This window comes from Gorilla gorilla, chromosome X (genome assembly GCF_029281585.2).
Source record: "Gorilla gorilla gorilla isolate KB3781 chromosome X, NHGRI_mGorGor1-v2.1_pri, whole genome shotgun sequence".
Classification (NCBI taxonomy): domain Eukaryota; kingdom Metazoa; phylum Chordata; class Mammalia; order Primates; family Hominidae; genus Gorilla; species Gorilla gorilla.
In genome coordinates, this window is record NC_073247.2 from 145,532,702 (window position 1) to 145,547,084 (window position 14,383).

Consider the following 14,383-nt stretch of genomic DNA (forward strand, 5'->3'; position numbering starts at 1 on the left):
TTAAGCAACATGGAAATAAGGCTGACAAAAAATAAACATCAGTTTCCAAAAAAAAAAAGAAGTCAAAAAACAACAGATGTTGGTGAGGATGCAGAGAAAAGGGAATGCCTATGCACTGTTGGTGGGAATGTAAATTAGTTCAGACACTGTGGAAAGCAGTTTGGAGATTTCTCAAAGAACTAAGAGTTGAACTACCATTCAACCTAGTAATCTCATTACTGGGAATATACCCAAAGGAAAATAAATCATTCTACCAAAAAGACACATACACTCACATGTTCATCACAGCACTATTCACAATAGCAAAGACATGGAACCAACCTAGGTGCCCATCAATGGTGGACTGGATAAAGAAAATGTGGTACATATATACCATGGAATACTACACAGCCACAGAAAAGAATGAAATCATTTCCTTTGCAGCAACATGGATGCAACTGAAGGTCATTATCCTAAGCAAACTAATGCAGGAACAGAAAACCAAATACCACATGTTCTCAATTATAAGTGGGAGCTAAACATGGGGTACTCATGGAAATAAAGATGGTAAGAATAGAAACTGGGAACTACAGGGGTGGGGGTTTAAAAATTGTAACTACTGGATACTATGCTTCATACTTAGGTGATGAGATCATCATACCCCAAATCTCAGCATCACACAATATATCTATATAACAAGCCTGCACATGTATCTCCTGAATCTAACATAAAAGCTGAAATTAGAAAAAATGCCCTTGGTTGAATCTATGTATATGACCCTTCCAAAATCTTCCATCTTTTTACCTTTTTCCACATCTTAAAAATGTGAGTCAAATGTAACAATGTTAAAATTAGGGAGTTGCTAATAAGGCTACCTTCATCATCGCTCAGAATGTGTCTGGTTTCACACTGGGTTCAGGAAAAAGACACCCTTGAAAAAGCAGGAAAGTAGCTAAACAGAACAGCGTAGGAGAATCCCACATGAAAACTTGTTTCTTAAATAGATAAAACTTTAAGAACAGTTTGTCTTGTAAAAGCCACTGGGGTTTAGAAACCCGTTTTACTGTGGACACACCAAGAATAACTCTGGATCTTGCAAGAGAATCTTGGGGATCAGTATTTTTTGTGCTGTCATCTCGATGAGTTATTTCTGTTATAAGTCATGATCCTTAGCCTTTTTTCATTCTTCTCTGTCTCCCAGGATTTCATTTGGATCAGCTAATTCTTGGTTGATTGGAAAATAGTCTTACTTATTCAACATTCTCACGGCTAAGAAATGACACCTACGAAGAAGTATCAGGATCACACTCTTAGATTTTTTAGTTCATTCTTTACAAAAGAAAGCCTGATGGTACCCAAAGAAGTAAAGTTCTACTACAGTTCTTCCAATAATCCACATACTGAGTAGTTAAAAGGCTCCCAGGACTCACCAAATCATTCTATTTAATTAACAACTTTTCTTTTTTAAAAAAGGTCATTCTCCAAAGAGTTTATGAGGAGAGGACATGGATTACTCCAAACAGCCATGCGAAGACTGGATTATATCCTAGCTAGACCAAAAAAAATCACTAACATATATTCTACATCTGGCTATTGTTTTCTCAACTTGTGAATTTTTTAATAGCGTATGACCATAATTCCACAAATCAAGGCTAAGGAGTTTCTTCTCTCAAGCACTTACTATTACTAACCACAGCTTAGGAAAATAAAAATAGGCTTTTGAGTAAGTATTGAATGAAAGATTCTGCACCTTAAAAAAGGAATAGCTGCATTTAAAGGTTTAAATGCAAACATTCTGGTAGTGCCTTTATCTAATAAAAAACCTGTATTTCTTTCCAATATCCTGTAGTCATTGAAAAGAAAGAGCCAAACATCTAGGGGACGTTTTGTGTTATTATTAGGACAATTAATGTGTGCATTTTACATAGCCTTGCTCTTATATGCTCTTCTTTCCCTCTTAAACCACTCAGACACTAAATTAATATCCTAAGAAAGGTCAATTGCCAGTAGTGTATGCAACCATTGTTATTGAGAGCACTGTGTCTGTAACTGTTATTAAAGATTTCCATAGCACTTTTTATTCCTGCAAGTGCTTTACAGCCAAATCTTCAGTGATTACAAAAGCAACACACTCCTCTTCCCCGTTGTTATTGGAAGGTGCATTCCAGCCCTCCTTTCCAACATTAATGAGAAGTATCATATCTGAATTGGCTTAACATTTAAACACATACCCCCTCCCAAAGCCTTAGTCATTCATATACTTAACAAGTACTAACTGAGCACTCACTGTAACAATTTTCTTTTGACTCTTTACAGATAGAGAGCCATAAGACTCACTGCCTACTCTCTTGTTAATGATAAGGTAGATCTGAGATAAGCAATCCCAAGCCCCAAAGGCTTGGGCTATTGCTTCCCTTGGTGACTCATACCACAGTCTCTAAAGATGTGTCCAATACAAATTTCAACTTGTTTGGGACCTAAATTATCATAGGCCCCTGACATTAGGTAAAGTCAGCAACATTAACCACTTGCTGAAAAACTACTTAAAGACCATTTTTGAGGCATCTTTGCTGTCTCATTAGATTGATTGCACTTGTGTAAATACATTTTTTCCATTTAATATTTACTGAGTGTACACTCTCTGCTAGACTGTGAATAAAATATGCAAACAACTTATCCCTGGGTCCTAAAGGCTTGCAATAGCCAGCTATAGCCAGCTGTGATAAATACAAGATGGCCTATCTCATTTGAAAACCATAAAATACCATATAGTTATAAAAGTATTAATCTATTTTGTTCTGGGACTCTTTTATAGCTTAAGTATACATAATATACATGGCAACAGATCACCATATCTGCAAAATGCCTCATGTAATTTCAGATTTTAAAAATCTGTGTTCTAACTTAATTCTCTCTTTCTCTATCATTGAATGTGAGCATGTGTGTATGTGTACTCGTGCATGCATGTGTTTGAACAGTCGCTAAGGGAAACATTATTATCCCAATTTCACAGATGAGGTAACCGAAACTAAGACTGGCTCCAAATCATATAGCTATGTAGTAGATGGTGGCAGCAATGAAACACAGAACTCCTATTTGTCCAATATTTTTTCCATTATGTCCATCTTCTTCAAGGGCAAATATTGCAGAGCACTTCAAGATTAGCTTTAGGTATAATAAGAACTAGCATCCTTGGAGCATTTACCATCTGCCAGGCAGTGTTTCAAGCGTTTTATGTGAATTAATTTATGTAATTATCAGAACCACCCTATGAGGTGAGTATAGTATTGTTTTCATTTTACAGATAAGAAAACTGAGGCACAGAGAAGTAACTTAGAAAACTTATACAGACAGTAAGTAGAACAGCCAAGATTTGAATATAAGCAGTTTGAATCCAGAGCTTACCTACTAAATTACTATGTTACAATGCTTCCAAATATAGGTAGTTTGTCTATTTTTCTTTTTTCTTTTCCTTTTGGTTTGACTTTAAGTAAACTTAATACCTCAGCTGTTTGGCTACACTGGGTCTACTAAATATTTCAGGAAAATAACTCTACAACTTGGGTAAGATGTGATGAACAATGCAAAAATCTGAATGATTCCAGCTACTTACCAACAACAATAATTCCCCAGAAATGCATTACCCGTGTTGCCTTAGAGTCATGATGAAATGGAAATTATAAGAAAATAAGTGAAAGAGGTCAATATTGTGCATTTCCTAGGGATTACTGATACAGGTATGAAATCTCAGAGCTCTCAACTCTAACCATAAAACTCTGCTATTTAATTGGAAAGCTAGCCTTTGCAAAAAGGCCAGGCTCTCCCTTGAGTCGCAGTTCGTTCAAAGGGCTACTGGCAGAAACAAGGCTCAAGGGCCAAGATCTTGACAGTTTCTTAGGACTCAGTTTCCTGCAGGGTATTCCAACACATGAAACACAGGGAGGATGAAGGCCAGGGGACTCTTGAAGGCTGGCATAATTAACTCAGGGGAAGAGAGCTGCTCAGGTGTACTCAATGGGCTCCGGAAGCAGGCGAAGACTTAACAGGAAGGTAACCACCACCACAGGGACTCCAGCCAAATTCAATGGCAGGTGGGCAGGGGTGGCACACAAGCAAAGTTCAACCATGCAGCTTTCCCCTGAGCCTGCCCAAAAGAAGGAATGTTTCACCTTCAGCCAACTGCTCTTATATTCTATAAACATTATAAAATGATTTTTGCAACCACATTAGAACTGAGTTGTATGTACGTGTGTGTTAGGGAGTCTGTGTGAGAGAATAGGGTGGCGGGGTTGGGGGGTAAATCTCCAGGATTAAGGTTATAACCTGACAAAATAAGTCAGCTGGTGGGAAAATAGCCGTGTTGCTCTAATGAAGTTCCTGGTCTAGCTGGGCACGTTAGTCTCTGTTTCCCCCAGTTGTCTTACAAGGCCATCAAGGCACTAAAGCAACCATGTAATTTATCATTATTATCTGATTGCTGAGGAGTTTGATAAATTCTGGATGCATCTCCAAAAGTCTCTAATGCCTATATGCAGAGGGGGAAGAGTTTCACAATTTACTGAGCATCGAGCGCCTAAAGTAAAGAATTCACTCTCCAGGAAGAACTCGAGAGTAAGTAAAGATTGACTCCATGGACCTTCTCATGAAGCAAAACTTTTCTCCTTTTTCCAGCAGGTCTTTGCAACCTCTTTTTGACATTACCTTTGCTTAAAAAGAAAATTATTGTCATGTATCCAAAACTAGAGTATATACATACCTGAACACTACCTATGATGTCTCTCCTCCTTCATACCCCACTGTACCCCCATCTCCCCTCCTTAATTTTTGGATAAAGAGCCAGTTCTACTGACATCTAAAATGGGGAGAGGCAGTAGAAAAAGAGATACCCACACTCCCATGTTCATTGCAGCATAATTCATAATAGCCAAGACACAGATAACAACCCAAGTGTCCCTTGACAGATGAATGGACAAAGAAAATGTTACAGCTGGGCGCAGTGGCTCACACCTGTAATCCCAACAATTTGGGAGGCCAAGGTGGGTGGATCACCTGAGGTCAGGAGTTCGAGACCAGCCTGACCAACATGGTGAAACCCCGTCTCTACTAAAAATACAAAAACTAGCCAGGTGTGGTGGCGTGCACCTGTAATCCCAGCTACCCAGGAGGTTGAGGCAGGAGAATCACTGGAACCCAGGAGGCAGAGGCTGCAGTGAGCCGAGATTGAGCCACTGCACTCCAGCCTGGGTGACAGAGCAAGATACTGTCTCAAAAGAAAAAAAAAAAAAAAAAGAAGAAAGAAAGAAAAGAAAATGTCACACGTACATATGCACACACACATGCACATGCACACTCACATATACACACAATGGAATATTACTCAGCCTTTTAAAAGAAGAACATCCTGCTGATTGCAAAAACATGGATAAACCTGGAGAACATTATGCTAAATGAAATAAGCTAGACACAGAAGGACAAATACTACATGATACTACTTATCTGAAGAATCTTAAATAGTCAAACTCATCAAAGCAGAGAGAGGAATGGTGGTTTTCAGAGCCTGGGTGAGGGCAAAACAGAGAGGTATCATCATTCGATTGGTACAAAGTTTCAGTTACACAAGATGAAGTCCTAGAGATTTACCATACAGAATAGTGCCTATAGTCAATGATACTGTATATATTTAAAATTTCACCAAGAGCATAGATCTTATGTCAAGTGTTCTTATCACAAAGAAAATAATAAATTAAGAGGATGGGAGGAAACTCTTGGAGAAGATGGATATGTTTATGGCACTGATTATGATGAAGGCTTCAAGGGTATATACTTATCTCCAAATTCATCAAATTGCACACATTAAATATGTACAGCTTTTTGTATGTCAACTACACCTCAATAAACTGGAAAAAATACTATAATACCAGTGTGATCTAGAAGGCAGGTCATCTAATCTATGTAGGCCTAAATAAAATATTACTTGGTACATATTTGCACCAAACCAGCTAAATTCTGAGGCTTAGCTACCACCTTAGTTCTGGTCTACAGCAGTTGTTAGGGACTTCAGCAACTATCTGAAGAGCCTAAAAGCCAAGTGCAAAGTCGAAGAAATGAATTAGAGAAACATCTTTTTTATTCAAAGCTTAACTGGATTTGTTTTTAAAAGGGACATTATTTATTAAGATTCAAATATATAAAGGACATACAAATAACAGTTCTGTATACGAAATGCCAGATACCCTGCATGTAAGAGCATACATGCAGGGTGCCTGGCTTAAGAAATCTGTCTCCATAAAGCAGTGACTTAGCCACAAGAGCTGCCTGTATTGTACTATAAAACAATCACAGTTGGGTGCAGTGCCACATGCCAGTAATCCCAGCACTTTGGGAGGCCAAGGCAGGAGGATCACTTGAGCCCAGGAGTTTGAGACCAGTCTCTGCACAACATAGTGAGACTCTGTCTCTACAAAACATCAAAAAATTAGCCAGGGTTGGTGGCGCATGCCTAGGGTCCCAGCTACACAGGAGGCTGAGGCAGGGGGACTGCTTGAGCCCAGGAGGTCGAGGCTGCAGTGAGCCATGTTCCCATCATTGCACTCAGCCTAGGTGACAGAGGAAGACCCTGTCAAAAAAAAAAAAATCGCACGTGAGGTTCATGATTAAGGACCAGATGACCTAATGAAATTGGACCTTCTGAACATTCTTGAACACTTGATTATTTTAACAAAATGTGGAAACCAGTTTAATAAGAAGTTATAAAAATGGAGAGCCAGCAATGAAAGTAATCCTAGAATTAACCTGGAAGAAGAGAGGGTATGGTCAGAAAGACAAGCAACCACTCCCACAAGTATAAATGCTTGATTCAGCTGCTCTATTTTGTGTTGTCCGAGCACCTCTGGTAAGGTTCATATGCAATATTAGAATCTCCTAGAAAGTCCCAAGTCCTGAGCTAGAAACAGAAAGCAAGCCACCCACTGCTACCTCGGTGACTTGCAGGATCAGAGATGGGGCTATTTGTCCATTTGCTACCATTTGTCCCCAAGCTCCTAACAAACTACAGGTCTTTATTTGCACAAGACCAAAACCTATTATTTCAGAACTCTCTTTAGCAAACCTCTGGCAGCCCTTGTCACTACCTCCCAATTGCTATTCCAGATAAAAAGGGAAGAGCAAGCACAGAATCCACCTCGTAGCAGGATTGTTCTTCTATTTTCTTCTAGGAGTTTCACCCTCAATATCTCACAATAAGTTTCTTTCCTCGTAACTCCCCCATCTCTCACCCCCATTTAAATCTGGGAGGGGATGGGGGGAAGGAGTGAATCAGAGGAAGATAACTCCATTCGGACAGATGGACAAGGGACAGTATACACTATGAGGGCTCAATCCATCTGTGGAAAAGGAAATCCAGCTGTTGGCCAGGCCTGCCCCATTTATGTCTGCTCTCGGTACACTGACATTTTCTGGGTTCAAAGGAAACAGCACCTGAATTACTTAAAGGCCCGGGCACTATTTTAAAATAATGCTTGGAGTAATCTGATGTCTAAAGTGGCTTTCTGCCAAAAGGATCTTTTGTCACAGTGCTACATTCAAGACCGCTTATTTTAAATGGGCATTTGAAAAATGGTCCATTGCTGTAATTTGGCAATGTGCCTGGAAAAGGCTGAATTTGAGATTGGGCATTTTAAACAAAATCTCTAAAATACAAGTTACAGTCACTTTCCCTAATGAGGTCGTCTGATCCTGTTGCTTAGCGCTTTCCTTAAACATGCCTGAGGGCCCCTCTGTGTGGGCCTGGAGACATCCCCAATTCCAGTGCAAAGGAAGACATGGCACAATTGCACTGTGTCTCCTCAGCTGACCTCACTAGCCTGACCCAAACACTAAATTCCATCTCATGGGGTCTAGAATAGTGAAGTTGACATCACTGAAAATTCTATTTGTTTAAGGAAAGAAAGATGAGGCCAAACCCCTCAAAATGGTATTGTTTAGGTTTGAAACACACCACAAATAGATGAATTAAAATTCAAGTTTGTCACTTTCCCAAATCTGCACGTGGAAGTCACTACAGTCTATGCCTCTGGCCTGGAATGACCAAAACCAAACTAGAGAAGTAAATTGTTTTCTATTATATTCTCCTTAGGCTATAAATTCTCTGGGCAGAGAGGGAAGAAGGAAATATTAGTGCTGTGTGGTCTTGGCATGCCATCATGTCAATGTGTCATTGGAATACTAATGTAAATGATGTTCAAATCGCCCCTGTAATAGACCCATAATTAGCTTGCTCCATTCCTATGCTGTGTTTAAGCTCTTCAGAATTGCTCAGATCTGAGGTTTTACTATAGAACAAGACACCAGTATTCAGAGACGCTGACAAATTCCAATATGCCTCTTTTCCCTGTGTCCCTTTCCTTCTCCTGTATTTAGTTTTCAGTCTCCTTTCCACATGCCTCTCAAAGAACACCAGGTAGAAGTCAGTCGATGTAGCCATAAAAAGAAAAAAACTAAAGAAAAGTTTGCCTGCCATCGTTCAATGCTTGTTAGAGTAAAACTACAATGGTATACAGTACATTTTTTTTTAAGTTAAGGGGTTATATGGGTCAGCTTACACACTGGCTTGCAAATCTGTTTTCTCAAAATGAGTTGGGCCAGACAAGAATGTTAATTTATTTGAGCAGACATATGTCACTATTGATCATAAACAAAGGTGCTGGTGTGGTGCATCATGCTAGCACACACCAACACGGAGAAAGGTCTGCTCCCGACAAACAACCAGGTGAATACATTCAACATGATAGGTCCCAACCTCCCTGGAATCATGTCTCTTTCATCAGCACATTTGGGTTGATGGTATCATCATACCCCAACCCCTAAAAATGTTATATGCTCCTTTTTCATTAAATTAAAACGAAAGTTTATTTTGTCCTAAGAATGTCATGGCATTACTGGAGACAGTGCTGATATTGACAATCTGGGTTGAGTATCATGGTTAACGTGATGTCAGAAGACCAGTTTTATGATGATGACTAAATAACAGTAACAAGAACAATGATGACAATAGTAACAAGAACTAATATCAGCATAGCACATTCATTTGGACCAGGCACTATTTCAAGTGCCCCTCACATTTTATTAATTAATTACATTATTATTTAATTATTATGATTATTTCCACTTCATAGGTGAGAAAACTGAGGCTCAGGGAGCAGAAACAACTTCCTCAAAGCCACACAACAAGTAAGTGGTGCAGAGCTGGAATTCAAAATGAGCTCTGAAGCATTCCTCTCTAATGCCTGATATGGGAGACTAGACATTGTCCTTGGAGAAGGAAAGAGGAAGGCAGTTTCAAGTGGCATATTCACTGTTACTGAAATTTCACATAACAAAAAAGGGGTAGAAAATTTTTATTTTTATTATTATTATTATTTTGAGATGGAGTTTCGCTCTTCTTGCCCAGGCTGGAGTGCAATGGTGCAATCTCGGCTCACTGCAACCTCCACCTCCTGAGTTCGAGATTCTCCTGCCTCAGCCTCCCACTGGGATTACAGGCGCCTGCCACCACGCCCAGCTAATTATTGCATTTTTAGTAGAGATGGGGTTTCACCATGAAAATTTTTATTTTTATTAAAAGAGTGCATGAGTTAGTCATGAAGGCAGAGTCCAGGCGGCCTGCATACCAAATGTGAAGAACAGTACCAATTGACAAAGAAGCACAAAACTAGACAAAGAAAAGGACTCAATAAATAAGTAATTGAACTAACTGAAAATTGAGAGGGAAATGCAAATAAAATGGGAGCACTATGTAGAAGGCAGTCCCCTTTTAAGGAAAAAGAAGAAAGAAAAGCATTTTAGGATGAACAAAATGTCTTGGAAAAGGAGCAGAACCATGTTTTAATTTGACCTAGTTCAAGGAGAGTCAGCTCTTGAACACTAGTGACAGTTATTTCTCCAGGAAAAATATCAGAATGAAGGAAAAAGCCAATAAAGTGAACATAAAAGAGCAGAGTGAAGGACTTCAGCCATGGAATATTTTCCATGTGGCAGAATAATAATGAGGTGGACCCTTCATCTTTGGGTTCTGTTTTGGGTTTCTGATACATTCTTTCAGTTCTTTATCTCTGCTTTGATGAGTAATTCAGAAAAATTTTTATGCTTTTATATGAGTATAGTGTTGTCTCAAATAAACCACCTGTCATCCTGGATAGGTCATTTTTCCTCTCTGGCCTTCAGGGAGATAGCACTACCTGAGTGTTAAGTTCCCTTCAAGCATTGTAATTCCATAATTCTGTGCTATTTCTCCATAGTTACTAGTTGGCTGATATTACACATCAACTCCAGTAACAATATAATGTAGGCTCTTACTAAGGCACTGTATAAACTCATATAGGACATGTACAAAGCACAGGACTCAAGCAAACATACACAGAAAATACGAAATGAGTTTCTGGTTTTATCCCGTACAATTTTGTGTAGAAACAGACGGAGTTAATTGGCGGGAGGATGCTGGCAGACTGGCTGCTAGGAAACCTCATTAGGTCTGGAAACTGGCCCTCAGAGGTGGATTCACTTCAACCAAGCTCACAGAGGGCCATGTTTAAAATTTTAAAATGCCCAGGATTTGGAGGCTCAAAACTCAATTTGATAATGTTCCAGATTGATGGAATCCACACTATCAAACCCTCCAAAGACTGCTGGAATAAAGCTGAACACTAGTGTACCCATTTACAATGACATATATAATATATGTAACCCATTTATAATGATACATATAATTCATGAGGTGACAGATCCTCATATAATCTCCCTACTGATAAATAACATAGGAAGACAAAATATAATCCAAAGCTCGCTTAGTGACCATGGAAGCAATGTCAACCCAAGGTATAAGCTTTGAATATCTAATTATGGCATCATGTTAAAATATATCTCTATAAATAGGGTATTATAAATAAAATATTATAATAATAGCTAACATTTATTGAGAGATTACTGTGTGTCAGGCACCATACTGAATATATAAATTATCTCCTTTTATTCTCACAATAGCCCTATATGGTAAGTACCATTATTAAAATTCCCATGTTATAGACAGAAACTGAGGCTCAGAAAGGTATAACCACTTGCCCAGGGTCATGAAGCTGGGGAGTGGTGGGCATGAGATATGAACTCTAATCAGTCTGGATCTGGGATCTCACTTATAACCACTTTGCTGTGTTGCCTCTGTGCCTAGCCCAGAGCCCAAGAAGGAAGTTTCTTTCTTGGTAGAAGGGCACTGATCAGTGTTACTATCTTTCTCTGTGACTTTCTCCTTTTCATCTGCTTTCATGACTGACAGCCCATGGCCCCCACCCCCTGATTGACACATTCTTTCTTCTACTGTGTTAACACTGTCAGTCAGGCTACTGTCTGGCCTTTTTTCATAGCAGCCGTTAAGTCTGTCTGTCTCTGTCTCAGTCTTGTTTTTTCTCTTTTTTTTTGAAATTAAAAAAATAAAGTTCAAAGAAGTAAAGTAATAATCACCCATATTCCCACCAACTGTTATCAACATGAGTTAACTTTTGGCAATCTGCTGCCAGCGTGTTTTTTTTTTTACTACATTTCTACTTCACAAAATTAGACAACGAATATGCGACTCCATTGTTCTTTTGTAATTCAGTCTCTTCAAAGTGAATTTGCATAGTTCTGTTCTCATCCATAGCTTGTTGATTTTCTAGCTTAACTTTTAGGTAGCGATTTCATTTTCCTTATTTTCAGGGTCTTGGGGAGGCCCCTGTAAGTTGCTTCCATGTCTCAGCGATACATTCAAAGATATGTTGAGATTGATATGAACAGACAGGCAGATAGCCTGGCCATCTTATTAACATTAGGGCCCAAGATCATGCACTCTGTCTAGGCTGTCTAACTGCTCTAATTGTCAGAAAAATCTATTTCAGCATAAGATTGTAAAAATTGGTATCGTGCCGGGGTCAGTAATTACATGGTCTTTCCCCAACACAGCAAAAGGATGTGTATATTGACAAGGAAATTACAGGATTGGACATAAACAATTCACTACACGAGGGGCTTTGGCAGAATTGAGAGCATCACTTTGAAAAAGAGATACCTTGGGAACAAAAATGTAACCCATGAAGAAGACACCTCTGGCCATCTCTGAGAATCATAAGCATAATTCATGATATCTAATAATTACAACATTAAGTCTATATTTATTTCAAAATAAAAAATTAAAAGGGGCATGGGTTTAAAGAAAGGTGCATACCCAAAACTATTTTAAAAAGTTATCAGTGGAAAAGGTAAGACTGCAAAGTTAATGGAAAATAAAAAGCCTCCCAGAAAGGAAAAACTGTGGTGTGCATAGCAAATATCAACACGTGAGCACAGTGAACAATGGTCAAACACACCCTTTCTATCAAATCAAAGAAGCCTTTTCCAGTCTGTGACATATTAAACTTCTAGGGTTGTAATTATGGAGTTATTTTTATAGTTTATCTACTCTAAATATATCTTTCTAATAATATATATAGCAGAAAACTGAGGAGATATTGTTAACTAAATTCATTGCTATTTCTGATCAAAACACATTCTCAAAGAATCTCGTTACACAGATTATAGGGTATCAATCAAATCACTGGCGCCCCCTCCTGGCCTTCCCAAGAATGACAAAACAATCCCCATGTCTCAGCCCTTCACAGACCCCTTTTCCAGCACTACTTGGTCTGTCTCATCTACGCATAGATCCACAGTGAGGCCTGCTGCTGGTATTCGAGACCGCTAAACTGTGATGCCCATATTTTTACTCACTTTCAACTGGAGTGGCAAAATGTACCTACCTATACAGGTCATGGCTGTATGTGGAAAATCAAGTGAAGAGCCTCTCCATTAAATGCAGCCACTGATGCCAAGATCCTTCACTATTGTTTATTATTCATTGTTATCAATTTTCTGAGTCATTTGAGCTGGACATCTCAGGCTCCTTGAGATTCACCTCCATCTTCCTGTCTTTGTTCACACTGGCTATTATTCCTTTCCAGTCACAGCCATTTCCCATAGCCCTGACAGTGATAATCCAAAGGTCAGAAGAATACTAGGTCAGGTGCATCCCCAATACCTTATGACCTAAGAGACACTTCTGTTCCAATCACAGTCCACGAACTTTGCTCTCATTCTCTTACAGCAATGAGTATACTCAAAAATTAGTACAGCAAGGAAGTAGTCACGTCCTTTCTTTTTTTTTTTTTTTTTTTTTGAGATGGAGTCTCACACTGTCGCCCGCGCTGGAGTGCAGTGGCGCGATCTCAGCTCACTGCAACCTCCACCTCCCGGGTTCAAGTGATTCTCCTGCCTCAGCCTCCCAAGTAGCTGGGATTACAGGTGCCCACCACCACGCCCAGCTAATTTTTTGTATTTTTAGTAGAGATGCGGTTTCACTATGTTGGCCAGGCTGGTCTCAAATTCCTGACCTCATGATCTGCCCGCCTCGACCTCCCAAAGACGTCGTTTCTTTCTTAATGCATGGACCACAGGTATTCCAAGAACAGAGATCTTATTCTTATTCTCCTGGTTTCAACCCCTCTTTCTCCACTCCTCTCTTTGTCTCCACCCCCTCTTTATTCTCTTTTTACTTTAATTCTAAGTCTCAAGCAATTCCTGTATGGTAGGCTTCTGTTCCTATTTATGCCTGCTTATCTTCCCTGGACCTCTGGAGCCCAAATTCTTGATGTGAAATTATGACTTCATGGTGCCCACCTCCTTTTCTCAAGTTAGAAGTCTGACCTCTGACTCCAGCACACTTGCTGGACCCACAACCTTGCCAACATCTTCTAGTAGTGCCTGATACCCCAAATTCTGGTTTCAGAATACAAAAGCCCAGCATGAAACTATTAATATACATTTCCTCTTATCTCAGTTCTGTTTATTTTCATCTATTGTTTAGATTAGAAATCTTTGATACTAGAATTACATATGTTGAAATCTGAAAGGCCTTAGAAGTAATCTAAATCAACGACTTCTAACTATTGTTGGTCTGCAAACCTGTTATGTCACAATCTCCTGGGGTGCTTGTTAAATATACAGATTCTTAGGCCCTACCATAGAACTGTCAATTCAGAGTTTCTAGGCATTGGTCACAAGAATCTTTATTTTAACAAGCTCCCCAGGCAAATCTGATGCAGAGCCAAGTCTGGGCACTCTGATGATCAAAGCTCGTCAATTCACAGATGAGGAAACTGACGAGGCAGGAACTAAAACCCAAGCCTCATGAGCCCCGGTCTTTTGTTCTTTCCATCAACCAACTTTCTCTCCTCCTGGAAGAAATATGTTAGAACTGTCTTGAATAAGAACAAGTTATAAAGTCAATTAGCAATAAAACCTTGTTTTGTAAAGAACACAATGGCCTATCTGTTGAACTTGCTCA

General features: G+C 39.3%; 1 protein-coding gene across 1 annotated transcript in view; it reads right to left on the reverse strand.

The window, feature by feature from the left end:
• GPC3 (glypican 3) overlaps positions 1-14,383 on the reverse strand; it is a 452,688-nt gene that overhangs the window by 231,012 nt on the left and 207,293 nt on the right. The window lies entirely within an intron of this gene.